Here is a 6006-nt window from a genome sequence, read left to right on the forward strand (position 1 = left end):
CCCGGCCCTCATCTCTCCATTCTTACATCACCCTTTGAAACACCAGCTCCTGAGAGGATGGCTCCTGCTTGCCCAGTCTCCACGTCCCCTGCCTCACTTATGCCACTATGCTCCAGGACCCAGCAGTACTTGGTTGAAGGTGACTGGCTAACAACAATCTGAGGAGGGTGGAAGTCGCCGGGCTAGCGAGCCGGCTGGCCAGGGCTTTCTGCTGCAGGTGTCCTGGATGATGCATTTGATTAACTGTTCGCCCTTTCCAGCCGAAGAGCTGAATGCACGTCGGTGCATATCCCCTAGCACGTTTTCAGAGGCTGTATTCCTTCTCACCAGCGTTCACTGAACTGCAAAGACTGCTTTACGTATTGTATATAATGCCTGGTTTTACTTCTTCCAGCAAATCTCAGCACAGTTACTTCCTCCAGAACTAAGGGAATACATTTTGATTGGTTCAACTATGCTAAGAGGGAATAGTTATTTCCTTAGGAAATATTTCCATGAATTTGGCTTGGCTTTGGGTGCGTGGTACCCCACATGTGAGAGGGACCGGCTTCAGTGGGAGCCTGAGGAAGCTTCTGCCAGGGGCCCAGGACATCCATGGCTTCCCCTCCCCCCAGCATTGGGGCTGGGGAGCTGGGCTCAATCAGGGTACTATTGCCCTCTCCTGGACCGAGCAGAACTGCAGGGAAACCAGAGAATGCCACCACCTGGAAGGCCCTTTCAGCTTCTGAGACAGCAGTGGGAAGGGCTGGGTGAGTCCCAGCAGCAGCAGGAGGGGGGCTGACAGGACAGGAACGAGGCGGGAGGGTTCTCCACTGCCCAGAACACACAGAAGGAAAATTTAGAGTGGGTGGGTGCAGCTTTGGGGTCCCACACGGATCCCCCAGTTGGGAAACAGCCTTGGAGACTCGGTGTGAAAGCAGGAACAGCCCTAAGTCAAGGAGGGGACCTGCTGTTGATTTCCCCGCACACTGAAGTGTGACAGGAGATGTGAACCTATGACCGTGCTCCCTGGTCTGGGTCCCTGGCATACTGCAGCTGCAGACCCAGACCCCTGCAACCCAGGGGCCCGGAGGGCTAGGACAGGGTCCTCGCCACCTCGAGGCCCCAGTGGACATGAAACATGCAGGCTCCAGGTCCCCTGTAGCCCACGGTGCCACCAAACCAGGCAAAGCCCTGAGCATGGGGTGGAGCAGGCATGCAGCTTCCACCCACGTCTGCCGTTGCGTATCCAGATGGAGAGGCATGCTGTCCTCCTCAGAGGCTCCCAGCCTCCATTGCGGCCCACAGGCCTGGCTGTAACTCAATCCCGAGCCGCGTGGCTCACCACGAGAGCCAGCAGGGAGCAGCACAGGCTCCGAGGACAGACATACCCATGAAGGCTCCCCATCAGCTCCCCCAGACGTCCCTCTGCCCCAGGCCTCCTGGGCCAGTGAAATCTCCCATACCGATTCCCCCCCTTGGGCCAGACCCAACTCACAGGGTGCCATGGAACTGTGGCCCTCGCTGCGGAGGCCAGTGGCCCCTGAAAACATTTTAAGGGTGGACGCCCAGCGCAGAACCTTGACAGCTAGGAGACCCTGCGGAAGTGGGGGGATCCAGCCTCAGGCACGCCGGGCCCCTGCTCTGAGACACATCCTGAGCTGGAAAGAGCTTTCACACAGGCCCCAAATGCTCAGTGTGTGCAGCTCCCCGCCGCTGGCAGAGTGGCTCTCATTCCCGAGAATGAATGAAAAGTGCTTGAAAATCATATCCGGTCCCAGTGGGGCCTAACTGACCTATTACCAAGACACCAGGCAGAGTCCCTCTCTCCCATGTGGCCACAAGAAGAACGAAAGGCCCGCGGTGTGTCACCAACAGCCCTGCGAGGCCCCAGGCGCCAGCCACCCCGCTGGGGCGGCTCCCAGCCAGATGGAAATCCTGAGTAGGGCCGACAGAGGGCATTCTTGCTTTTCCTGGTCTTGCCATCCCAATCAACAGGGGCATGTGCCCTAAGAACCCAGTGGGCAGGAAAATGTCACGCGATGTTTACAGATGGTTATAAAAGAGCCAGGCCGGAAGCAGTGCAGGCGGGCTCAGGGGCAGTGCCTTCTATCCCTCCCACACGGGTGAAATACTATCTATCCGTGTTCAGAGCATTTGTAGGCCACGTGGAAGTTGCCGGCTAATGATGGGATAAACCTGCATGGAGGCACCAGGATGGGGAGAGAAACGGGGCGGGGGGGAGGGAGGAGGCCCCCGTCTGTCCATCTGGTGAAGGTGGGACAGCCAAAGATCTGTGGGGCCGTGGGGCTGGCCAGGCAGCCACAAATGGCCAGGACGGGTGGAGGCAGAAGCCCTAGGGCGAACTCAAGAGGGAAGAGCTAGCCAGAGGAGCTCTTTAATTGGGGAGGGGGGAGGTGATGGGGCTCGTGGGGCTTGAACTCTGGGCCTGGGCACCGTCCCTAAGCTCTGCCACTTAAGGCTACTGACCTATCTTTGAGCCAAGCCCCACTTCCCATTTTCTAGAGATTAGAGATAAGAGTCTCATGGCTTTTCCGGGTTGGCTTTGAACCTTGATCCTCAGATCTCAGCCTCCTGAGTAGCCACCGTGCCTGGCCAGAGGAGCTTTGGTAAGGGTGACTTGTCCAGTGTCATCCCAGAGAATGCCAGGAGCCAACTCCTGGGTTCTCTCTGAAGCAAGAAAGGCAAGAACAGAGTGGCTGCTGGCCTTGCCCTGAGGGGCAGCGGAGGCGCCAGCAGTGGCCCACACAGCGGCGGGCATCTGCGGGCCTGTGGACTCCATGTCCTCCACCAAGACCGCACACAGGGAAGGGAGCAGCCAGCCATGCTTTATGGCTCACAACTCGAACTCACACCTTGTACACGGGCATCCCCGCCCAGGAGAACTGTGCCTGTGTTTAAAGCTGGTAGAAAGCAACGCCACAGCACTGACGTAGGAGTGGGTGATCACTAGAATCTAGGACCAATTGGACATCATCTTGGTGGACTGTGGCTGGGGTCAGTGTATGGCTGGGGTCAGTGTGTGGTCAGGGGTCAGGGTGTGGTCAGGGGTCAGTGTGTGGCTGGGGTCAGTGTGTGGTCAGGGTCAGTGTGTGGCTGGGGTCAGTGTGTGGCTGGGGTCAGTGTGTGGTGAGGGGTCAGTGTGTGGTCAGGGTCAGTGTGTGGCTGGGGTCAGTGTGTGGCCGGGGTCAGTGTGTGGCCGGGGTCAGTGTGTGGTGAGGGGTGAGTGTGTGGCTGGGGTCAGTGTGTGGTGAGGGGTCAGTGTGTGGCTGGGGTCAGTGTGTGGCTGGGGTCAGTGTGTGGCCGGGGTCAGTGTGTGGCCGGGGTCAGTGTGTGGTGAGGGGTCAGTGTGTGGCTGGGGTCAGTGTGTGGTGAGGGGTCAGTGTGTGGCTGGGGTCAGTGTGTGGCTGGGGTCAGTGTGTGGTCAGGGGTCAGTGTGTGGCTGGGGTCAGTATGTGGCTGGGGTCAGTGTGTGGTCAGGGGTGAGTGTGTGGCTGGGGTCAGTGTGTGGTTAGGAGTCAGTGTGTGGCCGGGATCAGTGTGTGGTCAGGGGTCAGTGTGTGGCCGGGGTCAGTGTGTGGTCAGGGGTCAGTGTGTGGCTGGGGTCAGTGTGTGGTCAGGGGTCAGTGTGTGGCCGGGGTCAGTTGTGGTCAGGGGTCAGTGTGTGGCCGGGGTCAGTTGTGGTCAGGGGTCAGTGTGTGGCTGGGGTCAGTGTGTGGCCGGGGTCAGTGTGTGGCTGGGGTCAGTGTGTGGCTGGGGTCAGTGTGTGGTCAGGGGTCAGTGTGTGGCTGGGGTCAGGGTGTGGTCAGGGGTCAGTGTGTGGCTGGGGTCAGCATCTGGTCAGGGTCAGTGTCTAGTCAGGGGTCAGTGCTGGCACCTCCCAGGGCTGTAATGGCCTGTGTGCCCTCTGCTCTTCTCATCTGACATGTGTCTAGGTTCTTCCATGGACCGAGCTAGAGGAGGACGTGCTGGACACGGCATGAGTGGCCTCGAGGGCCCTCCTGGTCTCCGGTGGCCGGTCACGGGGCTTGGTGACCAGCCCACAGCACTGCCCTGGCTGCAGGGCTTCCAGAACCACACCACCACCGTCTCCCGCTGTGGATGCCCCTGGCCTGACTTCTGCACCTGCAGAGGCATTAGCCTCCTCCTGGGGTCCCCTTGGCAAGTGGATTTGGGGAGAAGCACGAGACAAGGGTCCTCAGAAGTTCAAGCCTTGGCCCCAGGCCTGGAATTTTCCACCAGCCTGCCTGCTTCTGCCATGACTCAGGCCCATCAGCGTCAAAGCTCGGCAGGGCCGCAGTGCCCACTGTGGGGGCAGAGGGAAGGGCGGTGCCTTGCCTTATCACTGCATAAACTTTTCCGACGTGGTCCAGGGGCCCCGGGACAGACTTCCTGTGAGAGCCCAGCCCAGCGGAGGGCTGACAGCGCTCAGGCCAGGTGATGGCGGCTCATGTGGCCGTCTGTGCACCCACACCCCAGTCCAGGAAGTGGGCAGCTGGGGCCCACGATGCAAATGGAGGCCAGGCAGAGGTCCACAGCCAGAGCCCAGATCCACCCTCTTGGCTCACCCCTGGCTGCTGGTGGCCCCCAGCCCCAACCCCTATAGACACCACGCGGTGCCGGGAGAAGGGCCCTGCTGGCATGGAAGATGGCAAGGGAAGAATGGTAGCTTCTCAAATCTCTCCACTGTGGCTCCTGTGGCAGGCCAAGGGGATCCTCCTGACCTGCCATTTCCTGAGCTCAGCGGTGGGGCTCTGGTAAGATTCATGACTGCCCCGGGACAAAGCCTTCCACAGGAGCAGGCCCACCCAGAGCAGCCAGGGCCAGAGACGCCGGGAGAGCACAGCCGTGCCTAGCCAGGAGGCTCCTAGCTGAGGGCCGAGCAGGCAGCTGGCCTGGTGGAGTGGCCTTCCCCAAATGGCCCCAGGACCCCACGCCTGGCCCTAGGGAACACTCTGCAAGCTGACACTGGTGTCCACTCTCTGACTCCAACAACCCCAAAGACGTCTTCCCCCTCCTCTCTGGAACCCCTAGGCCCACTCCGGCCAATACGGCAGTTGGGGTGATCAAGGAAGCCCCATGGAAGCTGGGCAGGGGGCCTGCAGGTTTGTCTGAGCCTTCCTTTGAGGTGGGAGGAGAGGCCCCCCACGGCCCCTTGGGTCAGACCTGGGACCTCACAGCGGTGTGGCTGGCACCATGCACCTGTCACACACACGCTTGGGCACCCATCAAGAAGACACGCCCACACCCTTCCTCCATAGGCACGCCCACCGGCTCAGCTGCTGTGGCTGTGGGCAGCGCCACCTGTGATGATTCTCACCAGGTGCCACATCAACCTTGCAGGGGTTGGAGGCTGAGAGAGACTCTAGTGACAGTGGAATGGAACTGTGGCCATGTTCTGTCAATCAGGATTAAAACAAGAAAAAGAAAGACAAGACAAGACAGCAGGGTGCCTGCATGCTGGTAATCTAAGCTACCAGGAAGCTGAGATCTGAAGATCATAGTTGAAGCCAGCCAGGCAGGGAAAGTCTGGGAGACTCCGTTTCTCCAATGAGGCACCAAAAAGGCCGGAGTGGAACTATGGCTCAAAAAAGCTAAAGGACAGGACCCAGGTCTGCGTTTAAGCTCCAGTAGAAACACACACACACACACACACACACACACACACACACACACACACACACACACACACACACACACACACACACACACACACACACACACACACACACACACACACACACACACACACACACACACACCCTATAGGCAGCACGTGTGTTGCACTCAGGTGTGACAGCTCTGGCAGTGAAGAGAATGAGAGGCCAATCCAGTTTCCCCTACAGTCAGAAAGGGGGAGCACAAAGAAGGGGCTGGGGCTGGGCTCAAGCAAGGAGGACTACGGGCAAGAACACATGGCCACAGGCTGTGCGGGCGGGGCATGGGCGTTCTGGATCCACCCCTTCCAGGACAACAAGCCTGCTCAGGCAGGTTGGCCATTTGTGT

The sequence above is a fragment of the Megascapheus bottae genome, chromosome 18 (genome assembly GCF_031878675.1).
Source record: "Megascapheus bottae isolate mThoBot1 chromosome 18, mThoBot2.hap1, whole genome shotgun sequence".
NCBI lineage: Eukaryota > Metazoa > Chordata > Mammalia > Rodentia > Geomyidae > Megascapheus > Megascapheus bottae.